Source organism: Haliotis rufescens, unplaced genomic scaffold (assembly GCF_023055435.1).
Source record: "Haliotis rufescens isolate VD_foot unplaced genomic scaffold, xgHalRufe1.0.p SCAF_18, whole genome shotgun sequence".
In the NCBI taxonomy this organism is placed as follows: domain Eukaryota; kingdom Metazoa; phylum Mollusca; class Gastropoda; order Lepetellida; family Haliotidae; genus Haliotis; species Haliotis rufescens.
Genome location: NW_025963868.1, coordinates 22,614,886 through 22,637,451, shown reverse-complemented (window position 1 = coordinate 22,637,451; position 22,566 = coordinate 22,614,886).

The following is a 22,566-nucleotide window of genomic DNA, read 5'->3' as shown; positions in this document are numbered from 1 at the left end:
GTGGGAGCAGCACTGTGCAGCCATTGCCTGGGGCGCCGATTTGACAGGTACACAGGTAGCCTGTAGGCAAAGATACAATAATTTAAGTTTTTTCTTAATTGTGATTTTTTGGCTGGTAATGAATAAGTTTAAACTTTCAACATTCCTGATGTTTGGAAGTGTGCTCCCCGCCTTCTTTTATTTATAGAATGGATAGCACGTGCAGCACGATGCCCAATGAAAGGTACATCCAGCATGCAGTATTAACCGAGCTATTAGCATAATCAAATTGGACAGAACCTATAAGCATTTCTTTCGCACGAAACATACGGGCTGTTAACCACATTGCGACGTTCCCCCTATACTTGTAACTTCCACTTGAGACACACACTTCCGACTCTCCTTCGCCCCGATGTGCTGATGCTGTGTTTTCCTGTTGTCCACTCATCCCACCATCTCTCTATCGAGTGATATCACACGGCTGTTGCAGCCACCATGGCCCCGTCACCCTTACAGCTTGTCTGTGTGACCATGGTCCTCTTTGATACCTGTACCAGCAGCAACGTTACTGAAGAGGAACCGAGGCAGGCCGACAGCTACAACAAGTCACGTGTTGAAGATGCTCTTCCTGAGATTCTCAGAAACGGATCTATTGAAGAGGTCATCCGCGGAATGTTTCTGGGTGAAGTTGACCGTCTGAAATCCAATGTTGGACATCTACAAGCTCAAGTGGACATATTGACTCTACACGCTACGAGAGCAGAGATGGAAAGAGACAACATCAGAGACCAACTTTCAAAGTACAGTTGTAATGGGAGCGCCTCTGGTAGACAGGTAAGAGAGGACAACATCTTGAAAGATTCTGTTCTGTATTTAAAGGCCCACATCAGCACATTAACGAGGCGTGTTAGACAAGTCGAGCAGGAAAGAGCAATCTCTATAGAAACTATTGAAAAATTGCAAATCAAGTGTGAAGCACTGAGAGAAATAGAGCACAATGTGACTGTATTAACGAAGGCATTGGGTAACATGGATAGAATGAACTCTGAACTCAATGTAACGAAGCTGAAAGGAAATAATTCCGTAAAAGAAGACAACACGACACGTAGAGACTGCGAGGAGTCGTCGACGATGTTCACGCCGACAAAGACGTCACAGAAATCTCGTATTATCATTGTTCCATTATCTTCAAACAGGCAGGAGAGCATGCAACTTCACTTAAACAACAACACGCTCAAACCTTACCCGGCAATAACAAGGTCATGGATTCACTCCGTTGTATATGTACAGCGGTTGAGAAGAATACTGATCGGTACAAGGCACCCAAATAGAATCTTTCGCTTTCCGCTAGACGGCTCGAAAATGAATGTATTCAAGAGGAACATTTTAACATATGGAATGGCGGTGGACGAGGGGAGACAACTCCTTTTCCTCACGACTCACATCCCTCGGTACACCATCAGCAGGATGACAACGCAGGGACGTCAGCTCACGAGCCTCGTCAATGAATCCTTCGTTGGGAGGTTCCCCCAGAGCATCACTGTAGATCCCCTTAACAAGATCGTTTATGCCGCATGTTACTTAAATCTAATCTACGTCAGCTATGATGGTTCCAAGGTATTGACGCTGTACAGCAGTACTGATATATTCGCGGTTAGTTTAGGTCCGACCGGACTTTACTTCAATGAGAAGAGGAAGGTGATGAAAATGCGTCCTGGCGGTACTAACGTCACAGAGGTGATGGAGCTGGAGGTCAAGCCTCGGACCTTTGTGTTCTACAACAACAGCATGTATACCGGTAGCTATGCCTACGGACAGGTGGGAGTCCTTCACTTCACGGACTGCGGACGTACTATTGTGTATCAGGATCTGTACGAGGTGGTCAGCTCGTGGAGTATGTGCTTGATCCCGTAGATCTAGTGAGTTGTCTAGTCGGGTGATTGGGTGCCGAGGAGCCGAAGACACGAGTTCAATTCCCCACATGGGTTCACCGTTTGAAGCACCTGTCTGGTGTCCCCCCGTGAAATTGCTTCGATATTGCGTAAAGCAATTATGTGAGTTGTCTTGTGGCGCGGTGGGGATATCCTAGTAGTTAAAGCGTTCGCTCGCTACACTGAAAGTACCGGCCAATTTTTCACATGGGTACAATGTGTGAAGCCCATTTCTCAAACGGCTACATTGCTTTGAATTAGTAAGTTAGGTTAAGTTAAATTCCGCTTCAAAAAGCATTTCAGCTACATTGCATCGAATTCGTTTGTTTTCGAGGTTAGTCAGTAAGTTAGGTTAAGTTCTGTTTAACGTCACTCAGGAGAGTATTTCACGTATCTATTATGTGTTTGCATGTGCTTGTGACGGATGCCACCGATGGGGCAGGACACGCTTGCTTCATCACGAACTGGTATCATCACTATTTGATGGTGATTCAAAAACACATGCTCATGATACAGTAGGAATCATACAATCGACTCTGGCGTTAAAATGGCTGTCATCAATGAGGCAGCATTTCAATTTTACCATTTTTAACTGAATTAAAAATAAACAGAAATAAGTGAAGTGATATTTACACTCGATATTTATGATAGGATATAGTGACGTTACGTGACGTGACGCTAGGATGTGACTAGAAGAGTAATAAAACATACCGTGATGTACTTTTTCTGTTTCAGTCGTAGACTCCTACAAGGAGATACCATTTCTATTTTGTTTATGTGTTTGTTGCTGTAACAACGCCGTACTCAGCAATATTCCAGCTATATGACGGCGTCTGTTAATATACGATTCCGGCCCAAATAATCAACTGATGGACATCATCATAAACGTTCTCCGCAACTGGGATACGATTTCATGCATCAGCTATGTCAACGAGCCAGACCACACGATCCCGTTAGTATTTAATGTTTGTTTGTTGTTACACCGCAAACAGCAATATTCCAGCTACATGACACCACACTATACAATGATCAGTATATGAATGTGCACATGCAAGAGTGTTTATTGCACACAATGATCAGTATAAGAATGTGCACTTGCAAGAGTGTATATTGCACACAATGATCAGTATAGGAATGTGCATATGCAAGAGTGTATATTGCAAACAATGATCAATATAAGAATGTGCACATGCAAGAGCGTATACTGCACACAATGAGCAGTATAAGAATGTGCACTTGCAAGAGTGTATATTGCAAACAATGAGCAGTATAAGAATGTGCACATCCAAGAATGTATATTGCACACACTGATCAGTATAAAAATGTGCACATGCAAGAGTGTATATTGCAAACAATGATAAGTATAAGAATGTGCACATGCAAGAGTGTATATGGGAAACAATGATCAGTATAAGAATGTGCACATGCAAGAGCGTATATTGCAAACAATGATCAGTATAAGAATGTGCACATCCAAAAGTGTATATTGCACAGATTGATCAGTATAGGAATGTGCACATGCAAGAGTGTATATTGCACATATGGCTCAGTATAAGAATGTGCAAATGCAAGAGTGTATATTGCACACAATGAGCAGTATAAGAATGTGCACTTGCAAGAGTGTATATTGCAAACAATTAGCAGTATAAGAATGTGCACATGCAAGAGTGTATATTGCACATAATGATCAGTATAAGAATGTGCATATGCAAGAGTGTATATTGCACACAATTAGCAGTATAAAAATGTGCATATGCAAGACTGTATATTGCAAACAATGATCAGTATAAGAATGTGCACATGCAAGAGGGTATATTGCAAACAATGATCAGTATAAGAATGTGCACATGCAAGAGGGTATATTGCACACAATGATCAGTATAAGAATGTGCATATGCAAGAGTGTATATTGCACACAATTAGCAGTATAAAAATGTGCACATGCAAGAGTGTATATTGCAAACAATGATCAGTATAGGAATGTGAACATGCAAGAGTGTATATTGCACACAAGGATCAGTATAGGAATGTGCACATCCAAGAGTGTATATTGCACACATTGATCAGTTTAGGAATGTGCACATACAAGAGTGTATATTGCACACAGTGATCAGTATAGGAATGTGCACATGCAAGAGTGTTTATTGCACACAATGATCAGTATAAGAATGTGCACTTGCAAGAGTGTATATTGCACACAATGATCAGTATAGGAATGTGCATATGCAAGAGTGTATATTGCACACAATGAGCAATATAAGAATGTGCACATGCAAGAGCGTATATTGCACACAATGAGCAGTATAAGAATGTGCACTTGCAAGAGTGTATATTGCAAATAATGATCAGTTTAAGAATGTGCACATCCAAGAGTGTATATTGCACACAAATATCAGTATAAAAATGTGCACATGCAAGAGTGTATATTGCACACAATGATCAGTATAAAAATGTGCACATGCAAGAGTTTATATTGCACACAATGATCAGTATAGGAATGTGCATATGCAAGAGTGTATATTGCAAACAATGAGCAATATAAGAATGTGCACATGCAAGAGTGTATATTGCACACAATGAGCAGTATAAGAATGTGCACTTGAAAGAGTGTATATTGCAAACAATGATCAGTATAATAATGTGCACTTGAAAGAGTGTATATTGCACACAAATAGCAGTATAAAAATGTGCACTTGCAAGAATGTATATTGCACACAATGATCAGTATAGGAATGTGCACATGCAAGAGTGTATATTGCACACAATTAGCAGTATAAAAATGTGCACATGCAAGACTGTATATTGCAAACAATGATCAGTATAAGAATGTGCACATGCAAGATTGTATATTGCACACAAGGATCAGTATAAGAATGTGCACATCCAAGAGTGTATATTGCACACAATGAGCAGTATACAAATATGCACTTGCAAGAGTGTATATTGCACACAGTGATCAGTTTAGGAATGTGCACATACAAGAGTGTATATTGCACACAATGATCAGTATAGGAATGTGCACATGCAAGAGTGTATATTGCACACAATGATCAGTATAGGAATGTGCACATCCAAGAGTGTATATTGCACACATTGATCAGTTTAGGAATGTGCACATACAAGAGTGTATATTGCACACAATGATCAGTATACAAATATGCACTTGCAAGAGTGTATATTGCACACAATGATCAGCATAAGAATGTGCACATGCAAGAGTGTATATTGTACACAATGATCAGTATAGGAATGTGCACATGCGAGAGTGTATATTGGAAACAATGATCAGTATAGGAATGTGCACATGCAAGACTGTATATTGCAAACAATGATCTGTATAAGAATGTGCACTTGCAAGAGTGTATATTGCACACAATGATCAGTATAAGAATGTGCACATGCAAGAGTGTATATTGCACACAATGATCAGTATAAGAATGTGCACTTGGAAGAGTGTATATTGTACACAATGATCAGTATAGGAATGTGCACATGCAAGAGTGTATATTGCATACAATGATCAGTATAAGAATGTGCACATCCAAGAGTGTATATTGCACAGATTGATCAGTATAGGAATGTGCACATGCAAGAGTGTATATTGCACATATGGCTCAGTATAAGAACGTGCAAATGCAACAGAGTATATTGCACACAATGAGCAGCATAAGAATGTGCACTTGCAAGAGTGTATATTGCAAAAAATGATCATTATAAGCATGTGCATATGCAAGAGTGTATATTGCACACAATTAGCAGTATAAGAATGTGCACATGCAAGACTGTATATTGCAAACAATGATCAGTATAAGAATGTGCACATGCAAGAGTGTATATTGCACACAATGATCAGTATAGGAATGTGCATATGCAAGAGTGTATATTGCACACAATTAGCAGTATAAAAATGTGCACATGCAAGAGTGTATATTGCACACAATGATCAGTATAGGAATGTGCACATGCAAGAGTGTATATTGCACACAATGATCAGTATAGGAATGTGCACATCCAAGAGTGTATATTGCACACATTGATCTGTTTAGGAATGTGCACATGCAAGAGTGTATATTGCACACAATGATCAGTATAAGAATGTGCACATGCAAGAGTGTATATTGCATACAATGATCAATATAGGAATGTGCAGATGCAAGAATGTATATTGCACACAATGATCAGTATGAGAATGTACTCATCCAAGAGTGTATATTGCACATAATGATCAGTATAAGAATGTAGACAGTGATCCGTGTTAGAATGTGCACATGCAATGATTTGTCGAACATCTTCCGGGTGAAGCGAACTATTTAGAAAATAATTACATGCCAGGTAACAGCTCGATTGTACGACAATGGGGGAAAACGAGTAGTAAATCCACTTTTTGATGTAACTGAGCTGAGCTCAGATAAAAAATCAGTTTGCCTGACTTGGCTTCTTGGATTCTAGATAGAAACAGTGATCAAGTGACTCCGACAGCAGTCATTAAGGGAGACGTCATTGAAACCTTTTTGTTGGGTATTTTCTTTTAGACAGAATATTTCATTGAACGATGTTTTGTTTGCACTTTTGGGAACACATTATTTCATTCCCCAATATCCCGAAATAATACCGGTCCATCCCTCCACTAATCCCCCAAATATCACATGATCGACCCCTTATGATCAGCAGACCACACAAAGTAGCGTTACACTAAACGCACTCAATCATCACCTTTTTCTTTCTCCTGTGGTGAAGTTTCATGATCTGGAACAAGCATCACAGGAGGCGGGGAACTTTGTACAATGACTGAAGCCCTGTAGTATCGTAACAAGGCGATGTAAGACTCACTCTGGAATATAATGGCGTTCATGACAGGATACATAGCTAATGACACAGCTACTTCTCACGCGGGGGATGGTGTTACCAATTTCAAAAATAATTGCATGTTGTAAGGGACTGTATCTTGATCATATTCTGCTGAGTCAGCGAAATATCAGAACTCGGGTTAATCCATTGATCCATGAGTTCAGCTGATACGATCAGCACATGCACTCAGATCACAACAGATGGTGGGAAGGTGATATGACCACAAGCATTTTTGTCCGACTAACCCAAGGATCTCACGTAGAGATCACACACAGATAGCTACAGGTGCACTGTTGTGTCTCGTCTGCAGTGATGTACAGATCTCGGTTATTGGCCGAGATCGTTTCCATATCATAAAAGGAGCGGTGGGTAGCGTTGTGGTTAAAGCGTTCGCTCGTCGCGCCGAAGGCTCGGGCTCGATTCCCTACCTGGGTACAGTGTGTGAATCCCATTTCTGGTGTCTCTTGATTATGTTTCTAGGTTTGTCAGCTCCATGTCCGTGCACTTGGTTTTCACGGAAGTGGTAAACGTCTGTGACCTCCCAAATTAAGCTGACTTGCCGCGATATAACGGGAATGCCTTAAAAAGCGGCGTTAAATCCAACTCACTCACTCACTCAAATAGCATGTATGAGGTACAATAGTTGTATCGAGTGATATCCTATTCCTGATAAATATTTAGACGAGGGTAATACTCTCTTTATCACACGTCATTATTAAAACAATAAACATTTAAGCATGTCCATCACAAACGTAACTTAAGAAGTCTTGTAGGAATACAATTCCTGAGTAAACCGCCTCAATAATAATATTGTACCAAATAGTGTCGGATGTCACGGAACTGCTCCAATGATTAGAGGTGTCATGAAATAAGAATATAGTAATAAAGAAGAAGTGGTAATAGGTTCACTGATTTATTAATAACGGCTGATTGTACTTATAGTTGACAATAAAAGGTACGATAAACCCAAACTGCGCTGACAAAGATAACAGATTAATTCCATCAGCGAAAATATACAACCAGTTTAGCTACACTGTCTTACAGCATTAAAAAGGAGTGTAGCTAAAACAAGTTTGACAAGATACCGACCAGATGCGCCAATTAGGTCGGTTGCAGCTAGTTAACACTTGAGTCAATCAACTCCACTCTCTTGTGAGTGAATAACCTCGTCTGAGTAAAATAACGGGAAATATACACTGAGGGCTTATCCCTAAAATAAGTCACTTAGACTACAAAATAGACAAGTACGTCTGAAAAGCAACTGGTCTTAATCGACTAAAGATTCTGCCACTTTGACTGAATAAAGAAATACTAAAGTTCTTATATTACTTAGACAATCACGGGCTGGTTGGTTATCCACCGATTGCTAGAAAAACTGAGTATTACAAACCCTAGCTACTAAGTTTAGTTCAGTACAACCAGACTTAGTCAGACTCTAGATCGAACATAGTCCCAAAAACCACTGACTGACGAAACCCATTCTAGAAATATAATCTAGAAAAATTTCAAATATACAGTGCGCGGACGTCGCACTAATAAACACTGACACTAATAACAACCTATATACTATATCTTCACTGAAGATGAAAGTATAAAAATAAAGGCGCTGAACAGAAGGTATGCAACGACATCACCAACATTTACAGCGAGCTATGTACAATTATTGAGGAGGCAAAATGATCATAAATACATGAGAACTATCTAAATGTACAAAAACATTTTCGATACGAGAATAAAGTAGCGAAAATTGAAGAGACAACATACGCCAAGTCAATACCTGGTTTGAGACTGTCATTAGATTACAAGAGAATGAAATAGTCGGGCCACTAGTTCTCTTACACGGAATATACTGACGCTGTATCACAACGACCGCCGGACTTTGACGAGCAGTGCCGGAAATAAAGCCGGGAAAGACCGTGACATGAGAGAATTTGATCTACGGTGACACCCCGTTTGCCAGGACATAAGGTAAAAGTTATTTAAGCAAGTGGACATTGCATCGATAAAAAGATCTGACCAGAAATAGTATTCATCGTGAAAGCAAATCATCTTGTCATGTTATTTTCTCAAAGCTGCAATTGTATACATATACCGATTTCCTACAAATAAAAAAATACCACAAAGAAACAAATAATGTTCATGATACCCGTGTCAGACATGGTGATCGTCATTGTGTAACATAATCATCCGTCTCTACATTTTGACGTTATCAAATTTAGACCAACTGCTTGTTTGGCCTTGGATCTAAATGGAGATATATAGCTAGGATACGTGGCCAGTTCACGGTGACGAGGCAACATCAGATTCTAGGTTAATTGAGGGTTACCTATCAAGCTCTAACATGCAAGGAATGTGGGTGGTATGTGAGAGTATTGCACATTGGTTCCTTTAAAGACCCCAAATAACAAGTGCACTATGAGCTCTGATCACAGTAATAGTGAGTGAGAGAGTTGGGTTTAACGCCGCTTTTAACAGTATTCCAGTTATATCGCGGCGTGTCAGCTTAGTGTAGGAGGTAAGCTCAAAGTGATGCAGGTCTCAGACGTTTACCACTTTGGTGAAACCCACTAGCACGGGTATGGTGCTGACAAACCTAGAAACATAACCGGGGCGAACCGGGATTCGAACCTTCAAGCAGAGGTCCAAGGGGAGAATAACGAGTGGGACACCTGTGCCCTTCTCCCGAAAGGGAGCATCCCAAGTACTAATTATATATAAGGTGTCCAACCATTGTTCTCGGTGCCTCAGGTTTGGTATCTTAGAATTTGATGATGACTGACATTGGGAGAGTACCCGGGTTTGCTGCCATCCCTTCTGACAATCATGGTAACTAAGTACCCTTACGTACGACTAGTACAAGATGTGACTAATTACCCTTACGTACGACTAACACAAGATGTGAGTAAGTACCCTTACATACCACCAATACAAGATGTGACTAAGTACCCTTACGTACGACTAACACAAAATGTGACTAAGTACCCTTACATACCACCAATACAAGATGTGACTGAGTACCCTTACGTACGACTAACACAAGATGTGACTAAGTACCCTTACGTACGACTAACACAAGATGTGACTAAGTACCCTTACATACCACTAATACAAAATGTGACTAAGTACCCTTACATACCACCAATACAAGATGTGACTAAGTACCCTTAAGTACGACTAACATAAGAACTGACTAAGTACCCTTACGTACGACTAACACAAGATGTGACTAAGTACCCTTACATACCACTAATACAAAATGTGACTAAGTACCCTTACATACCACCAATACAAGATGTGACTAAGTACCCTTAAGTACGACTAACATAAGAACTGACTAAGTACCCTTACGTACGACTAACACAAGATGTGACTAAGTACCCTTACATACCACCAATACAAGATGTGACTAAGTACCCTTACATACCACTAATACAACATGTGACTAAGTACCCTTACGTACCACTAATACAAGATGTGAATAAGTACCCTCACATACCACTAATACAAGATGTGACTTAGTACCCTTACGTACCACTAATACAAGATGTGAATAAGTATACTCACATACCACTAATACTAATGCAAATACTGTATGGGATTTCGCAACGCTTCGTCATGGACACATTTGAGTAGTCGCTAGAAACAAATTGCCTTCAGGTGAGTATCAGTACATCAGTACATCTGTTCCCAGCACATGTGGCCTTGTCCGGAATATCAAGTTAACGTATCGGTTGTCTGTCTTTCCTGTTTATGATCGCCACTCCTTCACATTGTTCATCCAGGTGTGTAAGGGAACACCACCATCGTCGTAACAACAAGGCCACAGTCAATGTCCTTGCTATGAAGATGCTAACACATCGACCCCATAGCCGTGCTCATGGGTCTCACAAAAGTCGTGCAAATCTTATTATCTCTACATATGAGAACATGCAACGCTGAGCTTTAAGTAACAATTTTGACTTTGCGGTGATGAACCACGTTGGTCATCACTGAGGATTTGTCATCTCCTGGGTTTTGTGTGGCATTTAAAATAAAAAGTTTGATAGGCGTTCCGGATGACAAACACTGCGTTTTTTCCGTGTATGGTCAATGGACGGAAAAACGACTAAAAATTCATTGAAATTTACAAATTGGTGAAGTGTCCGGAAAAGCGTCGAGTTCTTCAAGCGTAAAATGGACGGTAAAACGATGCTTTTTGCTCCGCCTTGTCCAACTGTTAAGAGCCAATCATATGGCGCTGGTACCCTGAAGCACGTGATGCCCAAGGCTTCCTTTAGGGAGCTTTAGGTTTCGTATTTCTGGCATGCCTTGCTCAAGTATCTGTCGCGCGCAGTGCAGGGAGATTTTTAGTTTTAGGATGTGAAACCTGTTAATGGAATTCAGACACGCACCAAGACGTCAAACCAAACCATGTTACCAAGTTTAATCAGATAACATATCCCTCTGCTATGCACAGTTATCACTGTCGGACAATGGGTTGTATTCTGTTTGGTTATAAAGGCAAATACGTTTTTAATGTGAAGTTTACACGATATAATGCATTTCCTTTGGACGAGAGGTGGGTCACATGACCGCCAAAATGAAGTTCATAAGTGTATGAACGACACATTTTGACGTTCATACGTTTTTCACGAGACTGTATTCTTGAAATTACGTAAACACTGACGGACTTCTTGCACATTCCTTTTGGGAAATTCCTGGGAATTCCCTAGCACGAATAACACACAGCGTCGTTTCTCATCATTTAGACCCTTTAATAATGAACTTAGCGTTTTATGATACATTTGGGATACGTCGGATTGCATGCTCGTTCAGGAATCCATATTCACATTCATACGCACAAACACCAGATAACCCCTGACATAGATGCGACCCGTGAAGACCCGGGATAGAATAGGTCTTCAGCAACCCATGCTTGCCGTAAAAGGCGACTTTGCTTGTCGTAAGAGGCGACTAACGGGATCGGGTGGTCAGGCTCGCTGACTTGGTTGATGCATGTCATCGTATCCAAATTGCCTGGATCGATGCTCCTGATGTCAATCACTGGATTGTCTGGTCGAGACTCGTTTATTTACAGACCGCCGTCATATAGCTGGAATATTGCTGAGTGCTGCGTTATACAACCAACCAACCAACCAACCTGACACAGATGCACACACGTACCCTTACGAACATCAGGCTAGTATACCCGCACACGCGCTCACGCACACAGAGAAACGCACACAAACATATACACTTAAGTTTATACAAACATATTTACACACGTACATCTATTATTTAATACATGCCCGCATAGCTTAGTTGAATACCAGTATTTTATTGAGATACAATGGGCGAAGACATACGTAAATAATAATACATGAGTTATGATTTGTTCAAAATATTTTCTATGGATAAACATTTTAAAACACACGGTAGCTATTGTAGTTACTAGATTGTTGTCATTAATAATATCCACATTATAGTTTTGGTTAAATATGGTTGGATTTTCTCCGTGGATGTCATCTTTAAAAAGAGAATAGTTGTAACGAGTGGATCAACTGCACAGTCTCCACCCATAAAAAAAGATAAATCTCACAACAATTAAAGAAAAAATAATTATTGAAATGAATAAACATTACAAAGCCTTAATTCTTGCACAAATGTTGTCCCATATTCCAACAAGCTCCAATGAAGTTCACATTGCACATAGAACCATCAGAATCCAGTTGATACATTGTGGTACATTTACCAGTACAACCTGTGTTTACATATGGACTATTTTCCTCTTATATTATCTTGAATTAAGAAAGTCTGTTAAATGATTAACTTGATTGCTGCGTTTGGCAATCCTAGTGCTTGGTATGATCAGTGGTCTAGTGCTTGGTATGATCAGTGGTCTAGTGCTTGGTTTGATCAGTGGTCTAGTGCTTGGTATGATCAGTGGTCTAGTGCTTGGTATGATCAGTGGTCTAGTGCTTGGTATGATCAGTGGTCTAGTGCTTGGTTTGATCAGTGGTCTAGTGCTTGGTATGATCAGTGGTCTGGTGTTTGGTATGATCAGTGGTCTAGTGCTTGGTATGATCAGTGGTCTAGTGCTTGGTATGATCAGTGGTCTAGTGCTTGGTATGATCAGTGGTCTGGTGTTTGGTATGATCAGTGGTCTAGTGCTTGGTATGATCAGTGGTCTAGTGCTTGGTATGATCAGTGGTCTGGTGTTTGGTATGATCAGTGGTCTAGTGCTTGGTATGATCAGTGGTCTAGTGCTTGGTATGATCAGTGGTCTAGTGCTTGGTTTGATCAGTGGTCTAGTGCTTGGTATGATCAGTGGTCTAGTGCTTGGTATGATCAGTGGTCTAGTGCTTGGTATGATCAGTGGTCTAGTGCTTGGTATGATCAGTGGTCTAGTGCTTGGTATGATCAGTGGTCTAGTGTTACTGAACAACAATTGGAATCCACTCAGGAGGCCTGTAGTTTCTTTTATAAATCCCTTATGACTATTTGTTGTTTTAGACTAGTTTCATTTTTAATATCTTGATATTAATTACTATGTCTAACTTATCCTCTCTTCAATGTTACTACAAAATATTTCATCCTTGACATTCTATCACATTACACACCACATCACTATTTCTCAAAAGAGACTGCAGGCGAAGGTGGACCGAATCATACCGAGCTGCAAAGACATACTTTTGTTTTGTAATAAATACATTGTAGATATGATCGAAGCAAGAAAGATGAATGTTTAAATGCAATCAAATTTCAAAAACTTAATAGGCTCGATTGCAGTTTGGTATCTTGAAAATCTTATAATTACAAGATGAATAGATTTATTGCTAACGTTCTTATTTCTCTCATTTTTTAAAATCATAAATGCGTCGACTGCTTGTCATCTTGTGGATCATCTGCTGTCACCATGTTGCATGGGTCCTGCGTAAGGGCGAGAACAGGGCATACAAATGGAACGAATTATGGTATTTGAAACGCCACAATCTCAGATCCCAGCAAATGCCCACCACTGGGGGACACAGCTGTAAGTCAAAGCACCAGGCGTGTATATGATCTGTTACTATATGTGTTTCATCTTCCTGAGGCAAGGGAGTTAACTGACTTCAAAGTCCAGTTTCCACCCTTGCCGAACTAGGCTGGAATTACTGGGTTCGATCGTAGCGACACCAGTGGCTATTACAAGTTATGTCCCATCTAAGCCTCTCCTATGTAACTCCATATTTCAAGCCTAGTTCGGCAAGGCTGGAAACTGGACTTTTATAGTCAGTTACCTCCCTTGGCTCGGGAAGATGTTTGTGTTTAACTAATGCGGTTTTGGGCGTAAATAAAATACACTGACGCAAGTATATTCTAATCAAATCAAATGGATAATTGAATATGCTTTCTATAACATATGACATAACATCACTACACATAATTTTTACAGTTGCAGCAACGCACAGTACCGTGAGAGAGTTAAGCACTACTTAGAACAGTATTTCAGTTATATCACGTCGTATCAGATTGATGGATAAAACCCCGATGTGGTTCAGGCCTTAACAACGGGTGTTCGCGAACAGGTGAGCGTATCCTCCCACACCGCTAACACCCGTCACAAACACCTGCAAGGACAAGTCAATTCTTCACCTGAACAAGGCACCCAGTCCTCTCTATTACCAAACATTTACAGCACTTTGTCCGTCAAAAACATGGACGTGTATCAATAATATGTTCCTACAATTAATACGTGTCATACATTTGGCAAAATGAATTGACTCAGAACATTATTGTTAATCAGAACGTTTAGACATTGGCATGAACTCATCACCAACCCCATTATTGATAATCCTTCTTGAAGAGCTATGAAATCAGAAGCTTTTACACTTTATCTTTCAATAGGCACCTTAGGCTTCTTTTAGACCAACATCTTGTCCCTGAAATGAACATATCGTACAAAAAAAAATCAGTTGCTCAATTATCTTGATAAAAATATAAAAAATATGTATCAGGGTCTGTAAGTCAGATTGGGCTTCTTTCATAACTCAGTTTTAGTTGAACGGATTACTATGGAATCCTAGAAGGGACATTGTCGCATTGTCGCCCTACAAAAATATGCAAAACGTCACAAAATTAACCAAAGCGCGTCAATGCGACATATTGGCCATTTGTCGCATTATTGTCGCTGTTTGAATAATCTTTTTTTTATTTTACCAACGCGCGACAATGCGACGACGCGAACTTTTTCAAGGTAAAAAAAATAGCTCGTTGTTGCATTGTCAACCCATCAAAATGTGTAAAATAGGCGTTAAGGTTAATTAATGTTACATTAAGGAAGCCGTAACCAACTTACATCTGCCGTAGAAGTTTTACCTGTTACGTCTTGAATTGAAAACACAAGTCCGTCCACGGGTCCATAACGTTTTATTGTGAGCTCTTCTCTATAGGTGCTTAGTGTTTTTACTCCTAGTTCCCAACTTTCCCGTCCGGTTTACATACATATAGCTTCTAAAACAGTGTTGATCATATTCTTAAAAAGGCATTGCCAATAAGACCAGACCACGTAGTACATCATTCGCAATCCAAATTTCTCTAGTGCAGTGGTCGTCCGGAAGATCTTACTCTTAGCCGTATAAGCCTGACCTGTGACCTCCCATGTGGGAAGGGTAAGGAAATGTGTGCTCCTGCCCGGCGCCGAGCTTGCGACACACTGTATACTGCATGTTGTATAGAGTATATGGCACATTCTATACTGTATACTGCATTTGATACTTACTTGCGGAAAAAGTTACAACTTTCAAGATACAAGTTTCAAGATTCAAGTTACATTGATTTTCCATACAACATATCACTGGAATATTGCTGAGAACGGTGTTAAACAGCACACATGATTTGTTTTGAAAATGGAGCGCTGCATTCATTTAAAATAGAACCATATACATCTGTAGTGCCAACTCACTCACTCTGTTTCGAATATTCACCACAAAATATATTAACCAGCTGTGAGGTGAGGTATCAGATTTTTAAAAGCAGTCGAAAAAGGATGATAAAGGACTCCTCACTGATTAGGTTCTTGTTTACTTAGAGCATAGTTGGCCATTTGAGATGCTACAACCAAACCCTAGCTGCTATAACGGACTGGAGCTCCGACAGGGGGCCAAACTGGATGAGTTATTGTGTGGTATGAGCTGTGACGTAGATTGTCTCCCAGACCCAAGAGAATAAATTAAAAAATGAGCCCAACTCAAGTCTAGAAGGATTGGGAAAGTCTAGATTGCCTCAGCACTAACCTGAAATAAAGAATTGTTCTGTGCTCCTTTTTAATTATGTTTACTTTGTAGACATGGATAGACCAACCAGGAAAGATATTGATGGAACATTAATGTCACATGTTACCACTGATCCAGTTAAATTCATCACACAATAAAATATTAGCATTTGATATTACAAAGTGCATGACCATGTTCATGTTCATGGTAGTAGTGTACATACTAGTCAACTTGATGATAATTTACATTATAGTGCAGCGCGGCATCAACGATAACCATATGATATCCTCACTTGTCATCGATGCATTGACATCGATGGACGACACTTCGAAATTCCTATTCGAGCTATAAATAGATTCATCAGTGGAAGTACCTATGTCAGTAAGCTAATACAATTTTTGTAGTTAAAAATATGTATCTACAACATAAAATTTAAAGGAGCCCAGAATAATGCTTACTTTCAGGACAAGTGAGACAATCTAGACTTGCCAGACCTTTCTTGACGTGAGTTGTATTCCTTATTAATTTCTCTATGGTGTGGGAGACATACAATGGCGTCAGTATGGCATGCAGAAATGACGTGTTTGGAGAATACCGCCCGCCCATTGGTCAGTGTTATCGGATATGGTATATGGTCTCTGGGTGTCGAGTCTCCGGTTTTGGCTGTTTGTTGAATAGAACAAGGGCACAAGAACAAGGGCACAATGTCGAGATTAAAGCTTAAGCATTACCACCTCACTGTTTAAATCAGATATATGTTATTACATTTGAAGCCTCTATTTTGAACAATTGCGAGTTATAGTATACTCTTTATTATTTCGTCATGGTAGAATATTTCTTTTAACCATTACTAAATACAGGGGTAGAAGACGATGGCATTCCAACAGTCACATATATGTTGAACATGCTATTTCTAGCTTAAATATTCAAACTGTCATAAACAATTTATGTTAATCTCCAGCCAACAAGAAAATTCTGACTGTGAAGCACTCCTTGGTGCCTTCTCTGATATTTTACAAACCGTCAAAAAGTCATCAACAAAGCCTTGCAAAAATAAATCAAATATACCAGAAAAAACAATGTGTAATATGGAGGAAAAATATTATGAGCTCAATAAGGAAACAATATATCAAATAGTGATAGGGGTCTTTTTGCAAAAAAGAAAAGAACACCAAAGTTACTCAGAAGAAAACAACATGTATACAAACAAACTCAGCTGGAACAATTCGAAACCTTATTTATCAAAACAGGAACCAATTCTGGAAATATTAGAATTTATCTACCCTGATCCTGGGAAGCTAACAAACCACTTCACGAATATTTACAACACTAAAACAAAGAGATATGCATATATGTGACAGTCTTAAAAAACAAATAACAGCTAAGGAAATTCTCACTTTTTATAAAACAATTCAAAACAAACAAAAGTCCAGGCGAAGATAACATAAGGAATTAACTTTTAAAATCAGTAAAGTGTGCATTGATAGACCAGTTAAACTGTTTTATGTCTTAAATAGAAATCACTTCCCACAAAGTTTAGTCCTGCACCACGACTGTGGAATACATTTATTTTATGGAAAAATAAATCTTGATATGTATTCAAAAAATATACAGTTGCTTTGTAGACTTTAAAAATGTCTTTGACAGATCACTACTCCTAACAAAGAGGAAATGTATTAAAAATAATACAATCACTATTTGATGATATCTCTTATAAAATGAAATCTGACAAGGGCATTTCACAATCCTTTAACTCCAACATCGGGGATGAAGACAAGGATGCATTTTGTCTAATTATTTAATATATTACTCAATGATTTTCTACTTTATATTAAATATGAAAATTATAATAGAACTTAATGGTCTAAGTGTATTTTAAGCAACAAATAACCTTATACAAAATGGTGACAAAACGAGTTTTGGTGATACAAAAATACTGCTAACAGACAGATATAATTGCAGTTAATTGTGTATATAATATTCAAATTTGTTTACCGCCAACTGGGCGTCTGCAAATATTTTGCAAATCTTTTCATATTCTTAATTAAAGTTTCAAGTGATTTGATGCACTTCGCGAGGTAAGGCCCCCACACCCATACACGTACAATAACAGCAGTTGTGGTGAATGAGTGACACTGCACATAAACTGACATGCATGGTTTGCTCCCTGTTCCGTCGAAATGTCGCTGACAGTTCTCAAGGTTCCTTTTCAATGTTTTGTAGTGCATCCCGCATCTCCAATACAATAAACCTCTCCTGCCTTGAAATTGCCGATTGTATACATGAAACCACAATCTCGAATGTGATGCACCTAACTTCAGCAAATTAGACAGCGTGAAGATGTAAGCAACAGTGGCAGGTTCCAAATGTCGCGTGTACAAACGTACGCGTAAATATTCGGCCATATTATTTCAAAAGCTAAAATGGTTTGCTAGTCCCGACGTTGTCAACAGTAAGGCACTGCCTGCAGTATATCGCTCCTATGAAGTTCGCGTATGCCGGAGTGTCCCATGGTTCACTATATCCATTTTCGACCTCTTCGATAATCGAATTATCAAATGGTTTGCTTAATACGAACGCCCTCAAAAGTTAGGCACCGTTTGCGCTTACATCGCCGCTACGAAATTGGCGTGTGCGAAAGCATCCTTGGGTGTTCTTAATCTATTTCAAACCTTGTCCATTCTCAAGAAACTTCAAAGTGCACCGCGATTCGCCATCGTGCGAATACCTACATAAAACAAAGTCGCCTCCGTGCCCCAAACCAATACAACACATGGCTGTAAAGACCTTGGATAACGTCAGCGCTTGTGGGACAAGATGGCGCCCTATTGGTTAAATGGCTCCCGGTCGTTATCGATCAGATCGTCTTGACTTGGCGCCGCTATTTTGTTTGAAACAATTGCAAGTGATATGAGAGGTGGAATTTGACTGGTCAATAGGAAGGACATAGAAGGGACATAACTCGTAAAAGCCATTGTGGCTCTACGATCGAGTCTGGAAATTCCAGCCTAGTTTGGCAAGGGCGGAAACTGGACTTTTATAGTCAGTTAACGCCTTGGGAAAATGTAACAAAAACCTTTGGCGAATAAACGAATAGGATGAGTCTATCAACTCAATCTATTCCTAGAAACACAATATTATAAGTAAATCAGATTTCCTATCACCAGCATTCAATGAGACAATAAAGCCTAAATTAGACTCTCACTTCAAGGAAACTGTTCAGATGCTAATGCAACCAAAGGCACAGGAAACATCCTTTGGACATACAGGGTTGTTAGAATAAAATAAAATTAGAACCTTATCTCAGTCACTGTAAAATGAGGAAATATCGAGAGCACATTCCTAAACTAAGTAACCATAAATATATATCCATATGTATACATCAGTTGATCTTGAGATCTCTATTCGTACTTGTTCTACGGGAGAGTATGGGGTATAGACTAGCTATAGTGGTTAGATAACACCAGAACGCCAGGTCCAAATTTAGGTCGTGATTTCATGGTTCGTCTTGTATGTGGGCAACCAATATATATCGCAGTATGGCTGAATATTGCTAAACGTGGTATTACTCACACATGTATTCAATTTTATTTATGCACTTTCTACAATCATATATGATCACTAATCATAGAAGGTATATCTATAGTCATCGAAATGTCTATACATATATGTCCACATATATATGTATTAACCAACTCCGGCACTCTTCCTTAAAGATGCATGCTAAGCATTTCCTCTGTACATATTGATATATGTAAATATCATTTTAATGTCAACACTGTTGCAGTTTCATTTTTGTTGTTTTTTGTACCTGGACTGTGGGAGGGCAGGCGACCCTTCCCCTCGCTCATCAGCAGCCCTAAACTTGTAGGGGTTAAGGGCAGTCAGTTGATGGTACAGACAGACAGATAGTACCAAACCATATTACACAAAGGAAGTGGCGAAAGCTGAGTTTACAGAACAGAGTGTGTGTGTGTGTGTGTGTGTGTGTGTGTGTGTGTGTGTGTGTGAGAGAGAGAGAGAGAGAGAGAGAGAGAGAGAGAGAGAGAGAGAGAGAGAGAGAGAGAGAGAGAGAGAGAGAGAGAGTGTGTGAATCGTACATCATAACACATGCTACGAAGTAGAATGACCGCCGAGTAAGACCTATGAGACACCAAAGTCCTTAAAATGCGTAAAACATTTAGAGAGTAAAATAAAACACTATAACTGAATAAAAAAAGACATCAGTCTAGGCACACCGCCAACCCCAAGTATGCAAGTAACCATATTCATACCTGCAAGATGCATCCTCAACAAATTAACTTACACAATCATCTCACTACATCTACGCCGACCCTCGACTCCGTACGCACGCTTACACGCACGCATCGCATTCATCTCTCCCCACCTTATCCCTACAACCATCTCACTACGTCAGACCTCATGGATAACATACTCCACCCTCCCACCTTATCCCTACAACCATCTCAGTACGTCAGCCCTCATGGATAACATACTCCACCCTCCCACCTTATCCCTACAACCATCTCAGTACGTCAGCCCTCATGGATCACATACTCCACCCTCCCACCATTCCCCAACATCCATCGAAGGAGGAGGGGGACAGATGTCTTACTTGACAACGGTATAAGGATCTTCACCGAAACGTCGCCTTTGCAGTAATTAAAAAAGTTGTCATCCATAACTTGTGTCTACTTTGCCATTTTAAAGTGGGGATGAAGTGGTGTTAATGAGGGTTGCGTGTGATGAGATGGTGATTAAATGGGTTGATTTAGGGTGAAGTTGCGTTAATGAGAGTTAAATGAAAATATACGGTTGTTTAATGGATAGGTAAAGGGTTGAAGTGGTGTTAATGAAAGTAAAGTGCATACAAATGGTTGTTAAATGGATAGGTACAGGGCGAAGTGGTGTTAATGAAAGTAAAGTGCTTACAAATAGTTGTTTAATGGATAGGTATAGGGTGAAGTGGTGTTAATGAAAGTAAAGTGCATATAAATGGTTGTTTAATGGATAGGTAAAGGGTGAAGTGGTGTTAATGAAAGTAAAGTGCACATAAATGGTTGTTTAATGGATAGGTATTGGGTGAAGTGGTGTTAATGAAAGGAAAGTGCACAATAATGGTTGTTTAATGGATAGGTAAAGGGTGAAGTGGTGTTAATGAAAGTAAAGTGCACATAAATGGTTGTTTAATGGATAGGTATAGGGTGAAGTGGTGTTAATGAAAGTAAAGAGCATATACATAATGGTTTTATAGGTCGATAGGGGGTGGAATGGTGTTACAGAGATTAAAGTGCATAGAGATGGAAGGAGGGCGGAGGGTTGTTGTTGTAAATGTGGGAATTAAGGGTACGATTGCACCATCGAGAGATATACTCGACAGCGGTGTGAGTTTGGGAAGATTTCTTATCAATCAAAGTCACGATCCTGTAACAAACAGAGCAGGCTTTTCAACATGACCGAATTAATTTCTCAGCTTGTGGGCCTGCTAGTGTGTTGGTTTCTATGAGATAGGTAGACTCCCGTGACGACTCCGGCATCCGTGGCTGTTTCAGGTTGCAGAATTCCAATATATGAAGATATTTGTCAAAAATAAAAACATGACATAGAAACACGGACAATGACAAACTTGTTTTTTCTGTGTTGAAGGCCGAGTCTATCCAGTTCACAAAAGCAGAGAGAGGTGATTCGGTTTCAACACAGGAGTAGCTTAAGCAGGCATGAAATATAACTTACCTAATCATTACGTAGACAGTTTTTATCCTTGAGTGAACGCGGGCAGTGGGGTAGCTTAGTGGTTTAAATGTACGCTGGCCAGCCCGAACACCTGTTCGATTTCTCTTCGTAAAACATTGTGTTAAGTCCATTGTTGCATTCACCCGCTTGCCTATTGCTGAACATATTGCGATATACAACAAACGCTTAGTTCGTTTCTTCACTGATACTGCTTTTCGTTTTCCTCAGGGTTTCCTTCAGTCGCACGTCGGTAGATAAGAAAATATAAATCTGCAAATATGCTAATTTATTTCACATCGGTTTTCCGCTGTGTATTTTATGTCCGCTTTGTACGATATGTACGAGGTGAGGTTAGGTGAGTTAGGGTGAAATGGGGTTAAACGTCGCGTCCAAGATTATTGCACTTACATAGCGACGTGCATGCACGTGTTTGTGTGTATGTGGCTGCTTATACTAGTCCGGAATAATGCCGATTTTATAGTGAGACACCATGCCGCAGTTTAACATGAATTCCCCGCTCAGACACAGTATTCTTTCACGAAGTAGTAAACGTCAGCATCACTTTACACTTTTCTCCCACATCAATCTGACACGCATAATTAAAATAATGTTCAAAGAACGTTAAAGCCTTTACTCACTGGCTCCTTCAATAATGAGCACTTGTATCGCTTCAGCAATGTCAAAGACTTAAGGATTTTTATTTGCTCTGTGAAGGTTTCGAACCAGGGTGAGAGAAACTGTAAGGCGATAACGTGAACCATGTGCCCAACAATGCAATGTCTGAATGAACCACCGAAGAGTTAAAGTGGGAAATAGCAGCAAAAGCTTTATTTCAAATTCAG